The 19,685-nt window shown below is 40.6% G+C and overlaps 1 protein-coding gene across 2 annotated transcripts in view; it reads right to left on the bottom strand.

Annotated features, from left to right (window-relative positions):
* The window catches only part of FANCC (FA complementation group C), a 1,120,322-nt gene that overhangs the window by 439,558 nt on the left and 661,079 nt on the right, over positions 1–19,685 (bottom strand). The gene's annotated exons all lie outside the window — the stretch shown is intronic.

Below are 19,685 nucleotides of genomic sequence, written 5' to 3'. Positions count from 1 at the left end.
AGTGACCAATATAGCCACCTTTCTTTGCAAGGACACTCAAAAGCCTGCCATCCATGGATTCTGACAGTGTTTTGATCTGCTCACCATCAACATTGCGTGCAGCAGCAACCACAGCCTCCCAGACACTGTTCAGAGAGGTGTACTGTTTTCCCTCCTTTTAATTCTTACATTTGATGATGGACCACAGGTTCTCAATGGGGTTCAGATCAGGTGAACAAGGAGGCCATGTCATTAGATTTTCTTCTTTTATACCCTTTCTTGCTAGCCACGCTGTGGAGTACTTGGACGCGTGTGATGGAGCATTGTCCTGCATGAAAATCATGTTTTTCTTGAAGGATGCAGACTTCTTCCTGTACCACTGCTTGAAGAAGGTGTCTTCCAGAAACTGGCAGTAGGACTGGGAGTTGAGCTTGACTCCATCCTCAACCCGAAAAGGCCCCACAAGCTCATCTTTGATGATACCAGCCCAAACCAGTACTCTACCTCCACCTTGCTAGCGTCTGAGTCGGACTGGAGCTCTCTGCCCTTTACCAATCCAGCCACGGGCCCATCCATCTGGCCCATCAAGACTCACTCTCATTTCATCAGTCCATAAAACCTTAGAAAAATCAGTCTTGAGATATTTCTTGGCCCAGTCTTGACGTTTCAGCTTGTGTGTCTTGTTCAGTGGTGGTCGTCTTTCAGCCTTTCTTACCTTGGCCCTGTCTCTGAGTATTGCACACCGTGTGCTTTTGGGCACTCCAGTGATGTTGCAGCTCTGAAATATGGCCAAACTGGTGGCAAGTGGCATCTTGGCAGCTGCACGCTTGACTTTTCTCAGTTCATGGGCAGTTATTTTGCGCCTTGGTTTTTCCACACGCTTCTTGCGACCCTGTTGACTATTTTGAATGAAACGCTTGATTGTTCGATGATCATGCTTCAGAAGCTTTGCAGTTTTAAGAGTGCTGCATCCCTCTGCAAGATATCTCACTATTTTTTACTTTTCTGAGCCTGTCAAGTCCTTCTTTTGACCCATTTTGCCATAGGAAAGGAAGTTGCCTAATAATTATGCACACTTGATATAGGGTGTTGATGTCATTAGACCACACCCCTTCTCATTACAGAGATGCACATCACCTAATATGCTTAATTGGTAGTAGGCTTTCGAGCCTATACAGCTTGGAGTAAGACAACATGCATAAAGAGGATGATGTGGTCAAAATACTCATTCGCCTAATAATTCTGCACTCCCTGTATATGATTATATACAAATATATTTATGTGTTTATGTGTGTATATATACACATATTAACAGTAGAACAAAAAGGACCTCCATGGATATCAATAAAATATAGCTTTTATTCAAAACTAACCAAACGTTAAAACAGATGAATAATCCAGGGGGACAATCACAAAGTGAAGAGGAGGGTAAGCAACCGGCTTACGTGTTTTGGCCGTACTTGGCCACAATCATAGCCTAATGGTTACTGGACATCTGTGAGTCATTTAAAAATGGGTAAAACAAATTCTAACTGGCTAACACAGAGAACACACCTCTCTCACTTAAAGCACCAATACAAATTGATAGCAAATGAACATGCAAGAGCAAATATATGCATATATACTATAACAACCATGTTATACAAAAACAATTTGAAAGTAAACATGTAAATTCTTTATCAAACAGACCATCATGAGAATAACAATATGCGCCGTACATTATTCAATACAGTAGCAGTATTATAACAAAAGAGTGTAAATTAGTGTACAATGTTCAACCAAAAAGATACATTGGCCTCTAGTTATCAACGTGTCTACTTACCTGCCTTCGCCGGCCCAATATGCCCGCCGCCACCTATATTAAACTTATTAACCCCTAATCTGCCCCCCCCCTACACCGTCGCCACCTATAATACATTTATTAACCCCTATCCTGCCCCCCTACACCGCCGCAACCTATAATACATTTATTAACCCCTATCCTGCCCCCCCACACAACGTCGCCACCTATAATAAACTTATTAACCCCTATTCTGCCCCCCTACACCACTGCAACCTATAATAAACTTATTAACCCCTATCCTGCCCCCCCTACACCGTCGCCACCTATAATAAATTTATTAACCCCTATCCTGCCCCCCCTACACCGCCGCCACTATAATACAATTATTAACCCTTAAACCTAAGTCTAACTCTAACCCTAACACCCCCCTAACTTAAATATTAATTAAATACATATAAATAAATGTAACTCTTATTAAATTAATTATTCCTATTTAAAACTAAGTACTTACCTTTAAAATAAACCCTAAGATAGCTATAATGTAATTAATAATTACATTGTAGCTATTTTAGGATTTATATTTATTTTACAGGTAACTTTGCATTTATTTTAGCTAGTTAGAATAGTTATTAAATAATTATTAACTATTTAATAACTACCTAGCTAAAAGAAATACAAAATTACCTGTAAAATAAATCCTAACCTAAGTTACACTTAAACCTAACACTACACTATCATTAAATTAATTAAATAAATTACCTACAAATAACTACAATTAAATACAATTAAATAAACTAACTAAAGTACAAAAAATAAAAAAAAGCTAAGTTACAAAAAATAAAAAAAATAAGTTACAAACATTTAAAAAATATTACAACAATTTTAAGCTACTTACAGCTAATCTAAGCCCCCTAATAAGATAACAAATCACCCCAAAATAAAAAAATTCCCTACCCTATTCTACATTAAAAAGGTACCAGCTCAATTACCTTACCAGCCCTTAAAAGGGCCTTTTGTGGGGCATGCCCCAAAGAAAACAGCTCTTTTGCCTGTAAAATAAAAATACAACCCCCCCAACATTAAAACCCACCACCCACATACCCCATCTCTAACCCAAACCCCCCTTAAATAAACCTAACACAGGGGGGCCCTGAAGATCATCCTACCTTTAGCCGTCTTCAGCCAGCCGACCACCGATGGAACTGAAGAGGAGATCCGGAGCGGCAGAAGTCATCATCCAAGGGGCGATGAAGAAGTCTTCCATCCGATTGAAGTCATCATCCAGGCGGCGTCTTCAATCTTTATCCATCCGGAGCGCAGCGGAGCCATCTTCAAACGAGCCTACGCGGAGCCATCTTCTTCCACTGACGACTGAACGACGAATGACGGTTCAAGATGGCGTCCCTCGAATTCCGATTGGCTGATAGGATTCTATCAGCCAATCGGAATTAAGGCAGGAAAAACCTGATTGGCTGATCCAATCAGCCAATCAGATTGAAGTTCAATCCGATTGGCTGATCCAATCAGCCAATCAGATTGAACTCGCATTCTATTGGCTGTTCCGATCAGCCAATAGAATTCAAGCTCAATCTGATTGGCTGATTGGATCAGCCAATCAGATTTTTCCTACCTTAATTCCGATTGGCTGATAGAATCCTATCAGCCAATCGGAATTTGAGGGATGCCATCTTGGATGACGTCACTTAAAGGAACCGTCATTCGTTGTTCAGTCGTCGGTGGAAGAAGATGGCTCCGCGTAGGCTCGTCTGAAGATGGCTCCGCTATACTCCGGATGGATGAAGATTGAAGACGCCGCCTGGATGATGACTTCAATCGGATGGAAGACTTCTTCAGCGCCGCCTGGAGGATGACTTCAATCGGATGGAAGACTTCTTCAGCGCCCCTTGGATGATGACTTCTGCCGCTCCGGATCTCCTCTTCGGTTCCATCGGTGATCGGCTGGCTGAAGACGGCTAAAGGTAGGATGATCTTCAGGGGGGTAGTGTTAGGTTTATTTAAGGGGGTTTTGGGTTAGAGTAGGGGTATGTGGGTGGTGGGTTTTAATGTTGGGGGGGGGGTTGTATTTTTATTTTACAGGCAAAAGAGCTGAATTCTTTGGGGCATGCCCCGTAAAAGGCCCTTTTAAGGGCTGGTAAGGTAATTGAGCTGTTAACTTTTTAATGTAGAATAGGGTAGGGAATTTTTTTATTTTGGGGGGATTTGTTATTTTATTAGTGGGCTTAGATTAGGTGTAAGTAGCTTAAAATTGTTGTAATATTTTTGAAATGTTTGTAACTTATTTTTTTATTTTTTGTACTTTAGTTAGTTTATTTAATTGTAGTTATTTGTAGCTAATTTATTTAATTAATTTAATGATAGTGTAGTGTTAGGTTTAATTGTAACTTAGGTTAGGATTTATTTTACAGGTAATTTTGGATTTATTTTAGCTAGGTAGTTATTAAATAGTTAATAACTATTTAATAACTATTCTACCTAGTTAAAATAAATACAAAGTTACCTGTAAAATAAATATAAATCATAAGATAGCTACAATATAATTATTATTTATATTGTAGCTATATTAGGGTTTATTTTAAAGGTAAGTATTTAGTTTTAAATAGGAATAATTTAGTTAATAAGAGTTGTAATATTTAGATTTATTTAATTAATATTTAAGTTAGGGGGGTGTTAGGGTTAGACTTAGGTTTAGGGGTTAATAATTTTATTATAGGTTCGGCGGTGTAGGGGGGGCAGGATAGGGGTTAATAAATGTATTATAGGTGGCGACGGTGTAGGGGGGGCAGATTAGGGGTTAATAAATTTAATATAGTTGGCGGCGGGGTCCGGGAGCGGCGGTTTAGGGGTTAAACAATTTATTATAGTTGTGGCGGTGTCCGGGAGCGGCGGTTTAGGGGTTAATAACTTTATTTAGTTGCGGCGGTGTAAGGGGGGGGACAGATTAGGGGTTAATATGTATAATGTAGCTTGCGGTGGGCTCCGGGAGTGCCGGTTTAGGGGGTAATACATTTAGTTGCGGCGGTGTAGGGGGGACAGATTAGCGGTGTTTAGACTCAGGGTACATGTTAGGTGTAGACATCTACCATAGGAATCAATGGGATGTCGGGCAGCAGTGAACATGAGCTTTCGCTATGGTCAGACTCCCATTGATTCCTATGGGATCCGCCGCCTCCAGGGCGGTGGTTTGAAAACCAGGTACGCTGGGCCGGAAAAGTGCCGAGCGTACCTGCTAGTTTTTTGATAACTAGCAAAAGTAGTCAGATTGTGCCGAACTTGTGTGCGGAACATCTGGAGTGACGTAAGAATCGATCTGTGTCGGACTGAGTCCGGCGGATCGAAGCTTACGTCACAAAATTCTACTTTTGCCGGTGTAAAGGGCTTGATAACTAAGGCGAATCAGCCTCGCCACAAATACGCTGCGGAATTCCAGTGTATTTGAGGTTGACGGCTTGGTAACTAGAGGCCATTGACTCACTCTATAAACCAATCAAATGCAAAATGTATGTTATTCAAAAACATGTGGGGATACAAAATCACACTTTAGTAGTAACCCTAAAGATTAATATATTCATAACATAATATACAATGTATAAACAACATAACTTGGGCTAAAAAAAATGAATAAAATCACCCTAAAAGCGAATATTTAAATACAGCAAGAAAACAGGAAGAGATCACAGAATAATCATTACGTGGATAGACCCACGACAACCTTATACAGATCACTCCCAGTAATTAATGGGGTCGTAGTCTGAGTTGAGACCTTGAGGAAAACGAGTGTTCAACTTGAACATCCAAAACATCTCTTGTTTATTAAGTAGTTTAAGCCTGTTAGCTCCTGATTTGGGAACATTAACTTTTTCGATAACACACCATTTAAATGTACTTAAATCTTTGTGGTGTTTATTTACAAAATACTGTACAATATAAGTGGATGATTTGCCCACATTGATGGTAGAGAAGTGTTCCCTGATTCTGGAGGACACTTCCCTAGTAGTGAGGCCTATATATTGAAGATGACAGCTTTAACATGTGAAAATATAAATGACATAAGTGCTTGTGCAGATGTGGCAACCATATATTCTAAAAACCTCCCCAGTGGTTATAGAGGTGAAAGAATCTGAAATCTGCGCAAAATCATGATCAAAATCACGGCCTACATCTTCTATGGCCACATCTATACATATCATTGTGTAAAAGACAAGAGCTTCTAATAGTAGTAGTCAGTTTGGAAGGGGACACATAGTTGCCAATAGTCCTACATTTACTGTAAGAGCAGCTGAGGCCAGAGTTAACAGTGTTTTGTAACTTGTCATCAGTCGATAACAGGGAAAAATGTTTTCTCACAATTATGCAAATGTCCTCATACTGGGCACTATACTCAGTCACAAAAGTGACCACTTTGTGTAGGTCTTTGTGTGGCCACGGCATAAGGAACATGACGAGAGTGGCAACTGGTAGCGTGGAGTAAAGTATTTCCAGTGATTAGCTTGCAGTAAACCCTGGAATGTATACAGCCATCCACAGTGGCTGTCAATTTAATATCCAAAAAATTTAATTTTATATACACATATTAACACATAAATATATATGTATATAAGCATATATTTACTGGGAACACACAGTCCCCATGTAAAGGCACTTTTCAGTGCCGTTTTTTTTTCTAACACCCCACATCCGCAAACTTTAGCCCCCAAAAACTGCTTTGTTTTAGTTTTCTTTATAAGACATTAAAAGTCCACAAGCCATCACATGTGGTATTCTATACTCAAGTGACAAAGTCCACAAGACCACCATGATTTAGAGCAGTAAAACATTTAAGGCAGGTATATTAATAAACAGGCATAGCGACCTGCACAACTTTCCTGCCAAAAGAAGCCTCAGAAGAGGCAAACTTCTTAAATGGTAGAATTTAGCAAAAGTATGTAATGAGTGCCAAGTAGCAGCCTTACAAATTTGTTCAATTGAAGCTTCATTCCAGAAACTCCACAAGGTGTTGACTGCTCTAGTAAAATAATGCCATCTATGGAAGTCTTCCACACAACCAAATAAGCATTATAAATTAAAGCCTTAAGCCAAGCAGCTAAAGTAATTGCTGTAGCTTTCTGTCCCTTACAGGAACAAGAAAAGTAAAAAAATAAAGAACATCTAAAATCTTTTGTAGCTTCTACATAAAATTTCAAAGCTATGACAACATCTAATTTGTGACAATGTATTGATTAATGTTATCCAAATATACTACTTTAGTTAGGAAAGAATAGTTGGTTTTCAAAATTGTATTGTCCTGATGAATAATCGGGTAAGGGGAATCAAATGACAGAGCTGAAAGTTTAGATGTCTTCTTGATGAGGAAATGGCCAAGAAAATACAAACCTTCCAGATAATAGTTGAATATCAAGATCATGTATAGGCTTAAAAGGTGGAGTCTGAAGAACCCTTCCTGAACAAAGGCTTAGAGAACATTTTATTATACAAGGAAGACAAGGCCAAAATTTGACTTTTAAGGAAATAGTAAAGACCGCACTGTAAAAATTGTTATATGCAATGACTTCTAAAGGTAAATGAATGACACCAGAAAAACATAATTTATTCTTACCTGATAAAAATATTTATTTCTTGACACGGTGAGTCCACGGATCATCTTAATTACTGTTGGGAATATCACTCCTGACCAGCAGGAGGAGGCAAAGAGCACCACAGCAAAAGCTGTTAAATACCACTCCTCCTACCCACAATCCCCAGTCATTTAACCAAGGCAAAGGAGAAAGGAAGTAATCTAAGGTGCAGAGGAGCCTGAAGTTTATAGAAAAGCAAACAGTCTGAAAAACAGGGCGGGCCGTGGACTCACCGTGTCAAGAAATAAATACATTTATCAGGTAAGAATAAATTATGTTTTCTTTCTAATGACACGGTGAGTCCACGGATCATCTTAATTACTGTTGGGAACCAATACCCAAGCTAGAGGACACGGATGATAAGGGGGGACAAGACAGTTAACCTAAACAGAAGGCACCACAGCTTCAAGGACCTTTCTCCCAAAAGAAGCCACTGCTGAAGCAAAAGTATCAAATTTGTAAAATTTAGAAAAAGTATGCAAAGATGACCAAGTCGCAGTCTTGCAAAGCTGATCTACAGAAGCTTCATTTTTGAAAACCCAAGAAGATGAAACAGCCCTTGTGGAAAGAGCTGTGATTTTCTCAGAATAACACTCCTCAACCAACAAGAAAGAGAAGTATCCGTAGCTTTCTTACCCCTACGCTTCCCAGAAAAGACAACAAATAAAGAAGAAGACTGGCGAAAATCCTTAGTCGTCTGCAAATAATATTTCAATGCACGAACCACATTCAGGTTGTGCAACAAACGCTCCTTATGAGAAGAAGGATTAGGACACAAAGAAGGAACAACAATCTCTTGATTACTATTCTTATCAGAAACAACCTTGGGAAGAAAACCCAAGGCAGTGCGCAGAGCTACCTTATCAGAGTGAAAAATAAGAAAAGGCGATTCATACTGTAAGGCTGAAAGCTCTGAAACTCTTCGAGCCAAAGAAATAGCCACCAGAAACAAAACCTTCCAAGATAACATCTTAATATCCAAAGAATGCATAGGTTCAAACAGAACCTGTTGAAGGACTCTAAGAATCAAATTAAGACTCCAAGGTGGAGTAGTAGACTTAAACACAGACCGAATTCTAACCAAGGCCTGACAAAAAGAATGAACATCTGGCACATCTGCCAGGCGCTTGTGCAATAAAATAGATAAAGCAGAAATTTGACCCTTCAGGGTACTAGCAGATAAACCTTTCTCCAAACCCTCCTGGAGAAAAGACAAAATACTAGGAATCCTAACTCTACTCCACGAGTAGCCTTTTGATTCACACCAATACAAATATTTACGCCAAATCTTATAATAAATCTTCCTAGTCACAGGCTTACAAGCCTGAATCATAGTCTCAATGACTGACTCAGAAAAACCACGCTTAGAAAGAATCAAGCGTTCAATCTCCAAGCATTCAGCTTCAGAGAAACAAGCTTTGGATGAAGGAAGGGACCCTGCAGAAGAAGGTCCTTCCTTAATGGAAGACGCCAAGGTGGAAGAGAAGGCATCTCCACCAGATCTGCAAACCAGATTCTGCGAGGCCACGCCAGAGCAATGAGAATCACTGATACCCTCTCTTGTTTGACCCGAGCAATGACCCGAGGAAGAAGAGCAAACTGAGGGAATACATATGCCAGACTGAAAGTCCAAGGAACCGCCAGAGCATCTATAAGAACAGCCTGAGGATCTTTTGACCTCGACCCGTACTTTGGGAGCTTGGCATTCTGACTAGATGCCATGAGATCCAACTCTGGCTGCCCCCAACTGAGAATGAAGCTGGAAAATACCTCTGGATGAAGATCCCCCCCCCCAAAAAACAAAAAAAAACAGAATTTATGCTTACCTGATAAATTACTTTCTCCAACGGTGTGTCCGGTCCACGGCGTCATCCTTACTTGTGGGAATATCTCTTCCCCAACAGGAAATGGCAAAGAGTCCCAGCAAAGCTGGCCATATAGTCCCTCCTAGGCTCCGCCCACCCCAGTCATTCGACCGATGGACAGGAGGAAAAAAATAGGAGAAACCATAGGGTGCCGTGGTGACTGTAGTTAGAGAAAATAATTCATCAAAGCTGATTAAAAAACCAGGGCGGGCCGTGGACCTGACACACCGTTGGAGAAAGTAATTTATCAGGTAAGCATAAATTCTGTTTTCTCCAACGTTGGTGTGTCCGGTCCACGGCGTCATCCTTACTTGTGGGAACCAATACCAAAGCTTTAGGACACGGATGAAGGGAGGGAGCAAATCAGGTTACCTAAACAGAAGGCACCACGGCTTGCAAAACCTTTCTCCCAAAAATAGCCTCCGAAGAAGCAAAAGTATCAAATTTGTAAAATTTGGCAAAAGTGTGCAGTGAAGACCAAGTCGCTGCCTTACATATCTGATCAACAGAAGCCTCGTTCTTGAAGGCCCATGTGGAAGCCACAGCCCTAGTAGAGTGAGCTGTGACTCTTTCAGGAGGCTGCCGTCCAGCAGTCTCGTAAGCCAATCGGATGATGCTTTTAAGCCAAAAGGAAAGAGAGGTAGAAGTCGCTTTTTGACCTCTCCTTTTACCAGAATAGACGACAAACAGAGAAGATGTTTGTCTGAACTCTTTTGTAGCTTCTAAATAGAATTTTAGAGCACGGACTACATCTAAATTGTGTAGCAAACGTTCCTTGTTTGAAACTGGATTCGGACACAAAGAAGGTACAACTATCTCCTGGTTAATATTTTTGTTGGAAACAACCTTTGGAAGAAAACCAGGCTTAGTACGCAAAACAACCTTATCTGAATGGAACACCAGATAGGGCGGAGTACACTGCAGAGCAGATAACTCAGAAACTCTTCTAGCAGAAGAAATAGCAACCAAAAACAAAACTTTCCAAGATAACAACTTAATATCTATGGAATGTAAAGGTTCAAACGGAACCCCTTGAAGAACTGAAAGAACTAGATTTAAACTCCGGGGAGGAGTCAAAGGTCTGTAAACAGGCTTGATCCTAACCAGAGCCTGAACAAATGCTTGAACATCTGGCACAGCTGCCAGTCGTTTGTGTAGTAAGACAGATAAAACAGAAATCTTTCCCTTTAGAGAACTCGCTGATAATCCTTTATCCAAACCTTCTTGTAGAAAGGAAAGGATCTTAGGAATTTTGATCTTATTCCATGGGAATCCCTTGGATTCACACCAGCAGATATATCTTTTCCATATTTTATGGTAAATTTTTCTAGTTACCGGTTTTCTGGCTTGAACCAGAGTATCTATCACAGAATCTGAAAACCCACGCTTTGATAGAATCAAGCGTTCAATTTCCAAGCCGTCAGCTGGAGGGAGACCAGATTCGGATGTTCGAATGGACCCTGTACAAGAAGGTCCTGTCTCAAAGGTAGCTTCCATGGTGGAACCGATGACATATTCACCAGGTCTGCATACCAAGTCCTGCGTGGCCACGCAGGAGCTATCAAGATCTCCTGCTTGATCCTGGCTACCAGCCTGGGAATGAGAGGAAACGGTGGAAACACATAAGCTAGGTTGAAGGTCCAAGGCGGTACTAGTGCATCCACTAGAGTCGCCTTGGGATCCCTGGATCTGGACCCGTAGCAAGGAACCTTGAAGTTCTGACGAGACGCCATCAGATCCATGTCTGGAATGCCCCATAATTGAGTTAATTGGGCAAAGATCTCCGGGTGAAGTTCCCACTCCCCCGGATGGAATGTCTGACGACTCACATAATCCGCCTCCCAGTTTTCCACTCCTGGGATGTGGATCGCAGATAGGTGGCAGGAGTGATCCTCTGCCCATTCTATTATTTTGGTCACTTCTCTCATCGCCAGGGAACTCCTTGTTCCCCCCTGATGATTGATATAAGCAACAGTCGTCATGTTGTCTGATTGGAATCTTATGAATCTGGCCTTTGCTAGTTGAGGCCAAGCCCTGAGAGCATTGAATATCGCTCTTAGTTCCAGAATGTTTATCGGGAGAAGAGACCAAAGTCCCTGAGCTTTCAGGGATTCCCAGACCACGCCCCAGCCCACTAGACTGGCGTCGGTCGTGACGATGACCCAATCTGGTCTGCGGAAGCTCATTCCCTGGGACAGGTGGTCCAGGTTTAGCCACCAACGGAGTGAGTCTCTGGTCTTCTGATCTACTTGAATCACTGGAGACAAGTCTGTATAGTCCCCATTCCACTGTTTCAGCATGCACAGTTGTAATGGTCTTAGATGAATTCGTGCAAAAGGAACTATGTCCATTGCTGCAACCATCAACCCTACTACTTCCATGCACTGAGCTACGGAAGGACGAGGAATAGAATGAAGAACTTGACAAGCGTTTAGAAGTTTTGACTTTCTGACTTCTGTCAGGAAAATCCTAATTTCTAAAGAATCTATTATTGTTCCCAAGAAGAGAACTCTTGTCGACGGAGACAGGGAACTTTTTTCTATGTTCACCTTCCATCCGTGAGATCTGAGAAAGATCAGAACGATGTCTGTGTGAGCCTTTGCCTTTGAAAGAGACGACGATTGTGAAAATCCTTGGAGCAGTGGCTAACCCGAATGGGAGGGCCACAAACTGGTAATGTTTGTCCAGAAAGGCGAACCTTAGGAACTGATGATGTTCTTTGTGGATAGGAATATGAAGATACGCATCCTTTAGATCCACGGTAGTCATAAATTGACCTTCCTGGATTGTAGGTAGAATCGTTCGAATGGTTTCCATTTTTACTGAGAAATTTGTTTAGGATCTTTAAATCCAGAATTGGTCTGAAAGTTCCCTCTTTTTTGGGAACTACAAACAGATTTGAGTAAAATCCCATTCCTTGTTCCGCCGATGGAACTGGGTGTATCACTCCCATCTTTAACAGGTCTTCTACACAATGTAAGAATGCCTGTCTCTTTATTTGGTTTGAGGATAAGTGAGACATGTGGAACCTTCCCCTTGGGGGTAGTTCCTTGAATTCCAGAAGACAACCCTGAGAAACTATTTCTAGTGTCCAGGGATCCTGAACATCTCTTGCCCAAGCCTGAGCAAAGAGAAAGAGTCTGCCCCCTACTAGATCCGGTCCCGGTCCCGGATCGGGGGCTACTCCTTCATGCTGTTTTGTTAGCAGCAGCAGGCTTCTTGGCCTGCTTACCCATGTTCCAGCCTTGCATCGGTTTCCAGGCTGGTTTGGTTTGTGAAGCATTACCCTCTTGCTTAGAGGATGCAGAATTAGAGGCCGGTCCGTTCCTGAAATTACGAAAGGAACGAAAATTAGACTTATTCTTGGCTTTGAAAGGCCTATCTTGTGGGAGGGCGTGGCCCTTTCCCCCAGTGATGTCTGAGATAATCTCTTTCAATTCTGGCCCAAAGAGAGTTTTACCCTTGAAGGGGATATTAAGCAATTTTGTCTTGGATGATACATCCGCTGACCAAGACTTTAGCCAAAGCGCTCTGCGCGCCACAATTGCAAACCCTGAATTTTTCGCCGCTAATCTAGCTAATTGCAAAGCGGCATCTAAAATAAAAGAATTAGCCAACTTAAGTGCGTGAACTCTGTCCATAACCTCCTCATATGGAGTCTCTCTACTGAGCGACTTTTCTAGTTCCTCGAACCAGAACCACGCTGCTGTAGTGACAGGAACAATGCACGAAATGGGTTGCAGAAGGTAACCTTGCTGTACAAAAATCTTTTTAAGCAAACCCTCCAATTTTTTATCCATAGGATCTTTGAAAGCACAATTATCCTCGATAGGAATAGTAGTGCGCTTGTTTAGAGTAGAAACTGCCCCCTCGACCTTAGGGACTGTCTTCCTTTCTGGGGTCGACCATAGGAAATAATTTATTAAATATAGGAGGGGGGACAAAAGGTATGCCGGGCTTCTCCCACTCCTTATTCACTATGTCCGCCACCCGCTTGGGTATAGGAAAAGCGTTGAGGTGCACCGGAACCTCTAGGAACTTGTCCATCTTGCATAATTTTTCTGGAATCACCAGGTTGTCACAATCATCCAGAGTAGATAACACCTCCTTAAGCAGTGCGCGGAGATGCTCTAATTTAAATTTAAATGTCACAACATCAGGTTCAGCCTGTTGAGAAATTTTTCCTGAATCTGAAATTTCCCCATCTGACAAAACCTCCCTCATGGCCCCTTCAGATTGGTGTGAGGGTATGACAGAGCAATTATCATCAGCGCTCTCCTGCTCTTCAGTGTTTAAAACAGAGCAATTGCGCTTTCTCTGATATGCAGGCATTTTGGATAAAATATTTGCTATGGAGTTATCCATTACTGCCGTCAATTGTTGCATAGTAATAAGCATTGGCGCGCTAGAAGTACTAGGGGCCTCCTGCGTGGGCAAAACTGGCATAGACACAGAAGGAGATGATGTAGAACTATGTCTACTCCCTTCATCTGATGAAACATCTTGGGCAATTTTACTATCTGTGGCAGTACTGTCCTTACTTTGTTTGGACGCTATGGCACAATTATCACATAATTTTGAAGGGGGAGACACATTGACTTTCATACATATAGAACATAGCTTATCTGAAGGTACAAACATGTTAAACAGGCTTAAACTTGTCAATAAAGCACAAAAACCGTTTTAAAACAAAACCGTTACTGTCTCTTTAAATTTTAAACAGAGCACACTTTATTACTGAATATGTGAAAAAGTATGAAGGAATTGTTCACCACAGTGTCTTAAAGCATTCAAAGTATTGCACACCAATTTTCAGAGCTTTAACCCTTAAAATAACGAAACCGGAGCCGGTTACAGTTTTAACCCCTCTACAGTCCCAGCTACAGCCTTTGCTGCGACTCTACCAAACCCAGGGGGGAATAAGAAAGGTGTCTAACACAGTGCCTGAGGTTAAAAAACGTTCCCCAAGTTTATAAGTGTGAATAACAAGCATAAACATGTATAATATGCCCAAATAAAGCAATCGATTTTGCCCATAAAAGTGTCTACCAGTTTTATAGCCCATATTAAGCCCTTTATTCTGTTTGAGACTAAGAAAATGGCTTACCGGTCCCCATGAGGGGAAATGACAGCCTTCCAGCATTACACAGTCTTGTTAGAAATATGGCTAGTCATACCTTAAGCAGAAAAGTCTGCTAACTGTTTCCCCCAACTGAAGTTACTTCATCTCAACAGTCCTATGTGGAAACAGCAAACGATTTTAGTTACTGTCTGCTAAAATCATCTTCCTCTCACAAACAGAACTCTTCATCTTTTTCTGTTTCAGAGTAAATAGTACATACCAGCACTATTTTAAAATAACAAACTCTTGATAGTAGAATAAAAAACTACAACTAAACACCACATACTCTTAACCATCTCCGTGGAGATGTTGCCTGTGCAACGGCAAAGAGAATGACTGGGGTGGGCGGAGCCTAGGAGGGACTATATGGCCAGCTTTGCTGGGACTCTTTTCCATTTCCTGTTGGGGAAGAGATATTCCCACAAGTAAGGATGACGCCGTGGACCGGACACACCAATGTTGGAGAAACATGTACACCAAAGTGAAAACATAATAAACTGGGCCTCCAAACATCCCCAGTGCCTGCAAAACTGCCATATAATAAACCTTTAACCTAGAAGGCTGATTGTATATTTAAACAGAATTAACTGTCAAAGTGCCAAATTCTCCTATATCAAAACAGGGAAAAAAATAGGCACTTAACCTCAAAAATCTGTCCGGCAGCAGGACAGCTCACTTGGTATGAGGTACTTCCTACCTCACATGGACCTGTGGAAAAAAGAAAAGGCTGAGTAAACGTACTCAAACTTTCAACCAAGGGCATCATGAAATTACTTGGGAGGCCCAGTGGGGATTATACCCCACAATTTCCCAAATGCTTAAAAGCCACCACTTGCTCTACTGAAGAGACTGACATGGACTACGGCTAAACCCCAAAGAAAACCAGAGCAAACTTGCTCTGCTTAAAAAAATAACAAACTCTTGATTGAAGAATCAGACACCTAACTTTACCCCTCCTTGCAACTGATACAAGCAAAGAGAATGACTGGAGATTGTGGGTAGGGGGAGTTGTATTTAACAGCTTTTGCTGTGGTGATCTTTGCCTCCTCCTCTTGGTCAGGAGTGATATTCCCAACATTAATTAAGATGATCCATGGACTCACTGTGTAATTAGAAAGAAAGGTTTTTCCACACCTTGTGATAAATATGCCTGTTAATAGGGGTCCGTGCTTGAATCAGAGTGTCAATCACTTGACCAGAGAAACCTCAAGAGACAAGATTAAGCATATAATCGCCAGGCCATGAAATTTAGAGATTTGAGATCTTGATGAAAGAAGGGACCTTGAGAGAGGTCAATTCTAAGAGGAAGACACCAAAGCTGAATGGAGGACATTTGGACTAGATCTACATACAAAGTACTGCAAGGCCATAGTGGATCAATCAATATTACATGCCAGAGCAATCAATATTAACCTTGGCTATCAATCTAGTTATTAATCCAAAGGGAGGAATGATGTAAATTAGATTGAACAACAAGGGAGTAACTAAGGCATCTATAAGTGTTGCCGGTGGATCCCAAGATCTTGCACTTTATTGGCGCAGCTTGTGATTCAAACAAGAGTCAATGAGATCTATTTCTGGCTTGCCCCACTGTCTCATAATCTGGTTGAATACTTCCCAATAATGGTTTTCTGCCCAAGATAGAATAAGGGTTACCTCTTTCATTACTAAGGCTCATCCACCTGGGTGATTGATGTAAGCCACTGCCGTGAAACTGTCTGATTTAAACCTCAGAAAGAATTCCTGTGTTAAAATGGGCTGGCTCTAGACAGCCCTGAAGATAGTATGGAGTTCCAAGAAGTTGATGGGTAACCTCTCCTACCCAGGAGACTACACTACATGCACTCTCTACATTGAGATTGCTCGATCCACTATTTGGAATTATTTCCCACACCTCCAATTTTTCAGAGTGAAAATGGAACATGTTCTTAAACTTGGAGGAGGGAACAAAAGGAACCCCTGGTTTGTTTAATTACTTAGAAATTAGGTCAGAAACAGAATTAGGTACTTGGAATGTTGATGGCTGTTTAGGAGCTGCCTTAAAGAATTAATCAATCTTCAAGACAGATTGTTCTTCTGAAGTTATAGGATCTTCAACCTCCAAGGGTATTAAAAATTCATGGAAGAGAGTGTGCAAATGCTTCAACCTAAAATTAAAGGACCATTATTCTGTGAGGTCCTGGGTTTCTAAAAAATCTTCTTCAGAAGGGGAGATGTCTCTGATGGGCTTAAGGTCTGTAAAGAATTTCATTGTGCCCTTTGCAAGTGTCTGCTTTTAACTGGTGGAGGAATGGCAGTTGTATGTGATAAAAAAAATTGAATTCTGCTCAGGACAATAAAGGTTAGACTATAGGTATACGATAATACCGGTGCTAGGGTCTAGGCATGAAGTAATAAAAAAAATGAATAAGAAAAACAGAGACCCCCACAACAGCACTCTAGTCAAATCAAACCCGATTCAATCACAAAGGGAGATACCCCTTATAAAAGTGAATACAGACACTATCAACTTGTGATAAATCAAATCAGCAAAAGTGAATAAACAAACATGTGACAATACATAAAATACATTAAACTTTCGTGATTCAGATAGAGCATGTCATTTTAAGCAACTTTCTAATTTATTCCTATTATCAAATTTTCTTCATTCTCGGTATCTGTATTTGAAATGCAAGAATGTAAGTTTAGATGCCGGCCCATTTTTGATGAACAACCTGGGTTGTTCTTGCTGATTGGTGGATAACTTCATCCACCAATAAAAAGTGCTGTCCAGAGTTCTGAAACAAAATAAAGCTTAGATACCTTCTTTTTCAAATAAAAATAGCAAGAGAACGAAGAAAAATTGATAATAGGAGTAAAATACAAAGTTGCTTAAAATTGCATGCTCTATCTGAATCACAAAAGAACAAATTTGGGTTCAGTGTCCCTTTAAGTATGTCAGATAGAGCTCTAGATAGGTAGATACTCATAAAGTATTAACACTTCAATGCGTGATAATACTTATCCAGGTATACTGTATCATCCAAGATAGTTCCTTTAACACAAGGATAGTGCACTTATCCAAAGTTGTGTGGCCACAGTTCTTGAAGTGAGATCTTTAAAAGTAGTCCGTCCGATTTGCTTTAAGAAAATCAATCCGATGCTGGAAATAAGCAGGCACTGAAGTGATTGAAATATCCACTACTACCAAGGGCCGAAACCGGTCACGTACACTGGTCTAGTACCCGCTTGTGTTATTTGTACAGAGGGCAGTGTGCTAATCTCAAATGCAGTCGGTAGACGAGTCACCTCGGTCAATCCTAGCTGCAGAGAAATCAGGAAGTCTTGCCCGATGCCTGCTCCCTAGAATACGGAACACAATATGCGGTACGTTCTAACAACCAGTGACAAAAGACACATACTTCCCTTTGGCACTGAATAGGTAGTAGGATTAATCCTTTAGGAAACTCTTATCTGTCGCCAGTGACCTTAAAGCTGAGAACAGCTTAAAAGCTGAGATCCAGGCATATATAACTTGAAGGTAACACTTCCTGTTTTAAGAGAATTAAGTGTGTAACATCCTCAGGAAACTTCAGCCGTTGTATTGTATTGTAATTAAATCAGGTTTGATTTGACTAGAGTGCTGTTGTGGGGTCTCTGTTTTTCTTATTCATTTTTGAATGGCAGTTGTATGTTTTTTAATTGTAGGTGCATATATTATATATTTTGAGACAGGTCATAAAAGCTTTCTTGAGGAAAAGCCTGTTGAGTTGTGAATCTCTGAACACTCTGCTGTAGAGGCACAAATGCATGATCATCTCAAGAATGAGACAGGACTCATATGTGGTATAACTGCCTGTGGGGGGTGGGGTCAACATATTCTTACAAAGCAAACACAATTGGGAAGGGATTTCAAGAAACATGAACCCCAAACTATCTATTTCATGATTCAGATAGATTGTGCAAGTTTAAACAACTTTCCAATGTACTTCTATTATCTAAGTTGCTTCATTCTCTAGGTTTCATTTGTTGGAGGAGCAGTAATATACTACTGGGAGCTCGCTGAAAGCCAATGACAACTGGTATATACCGGTATTTACAATCCCCAATCAAAAGCTTCTGAGCCTACCTAGGTATACTTTTCATCAAAATATACAAAGAGAATGTAAAAAATTAAATACATTAAAAAGTACATGCTCTATCTGAATCACGAAAACAAAATTGTGTTCCATGACCTGTTGATCACCCTTCCAGAGGGTCAAAATGATGTCCATAGATGTGAGCTGTACCAGTTTGCTCCATAGTCCATAGTATATAAAGCAAGTATACTGCCTATACTTTAATCAGGGAGGCTGGTGGCATCTTCACACTGGGAGAATATAATCACTGTGAGGCTGAAACTCCTGTCTACCCTTCTGTAGGTCCTTTTTGGGACTCAGATCAGTTAGAGAACGCATATTAAATGACATGTAGAAAAGAACTTTAGAATTCACCTCACTCCTTGATGGAGGCAACAAATTGACTAGAGGATTATGGAAAAGTGGGATGTTTTAAAAGCTCTGCTATGTTTTTGTTTCCTTTGTGTTTTTGCCTCCTCCTAGTGGAATAAAGTTTAATCCCACATGTGATGGCTCATCAACGTACCATGTTATAAAATAAATATGCACTGCGTGTTCAGCAGGCAACAGATTTACCAGTGCCTAGGGAAGCACAAAAACTAAATAATAAAATGGGAATCTAGCACTTAAAAAATACCAATATGAAGCCAAAGTGAAATGACTCAAACCACTGCCTCACCAGTCCAAATTATGTTTGCACAGAAATGTTAATTACCAAGAAATTCTCACATTACAGGTCTGTGTCAGAAACAACACTCTTGTTGGCCAGTGAACCGCTCTGTTAGTAACCCGTCATTGTGACTTTAGTGAATCAGCTAGATACACAAACGTATTCTCTAAAAACAAACACAGTAAAGTGTAAAAATCTAGTATGCCAATTGCATATAGATAAATATTCTTTCCTATAATCATAAAACAGATAACTGTGTAAATGTGTATTCTCAGAACTATGACAATAAAAATGAATAATTTATATAGCTCTATTTAATATAATGTCTTTACATTGTGTATAATGGTGTTTTATAATGTACAACTTTATTTTATGTTTATATCATGCACACCATAGAGAATCGTGCAGTTATATTTAACCTCTTTCACTCCAAAGAGAAGGCTGCAATACATGATGGCACAATATATCCTAGCCTTCTTTCTTGGCCAAGGGGTTAATTCATTACAGGAAATGTAAACTGTTCAGTACTGTGAGAC

This window comes from Bombina bombina, chromosome 2 (genome assembly GCF_027579735.1).
Source record: "Bombina bombina isolate aBomBom1 chromosome 2, aBomBom1.pri, whole genome shotgun sequence".
NCBI lineage: Eukaryota > Metazoa > Chordata > Amphibia > Anura > Bombinatoridae > Bombina > Bombina bombina.
Note: the sequence above shows the minus strand (reverse complement) of the source record. Positions and strands in the feature narration are given on the sequence as shown.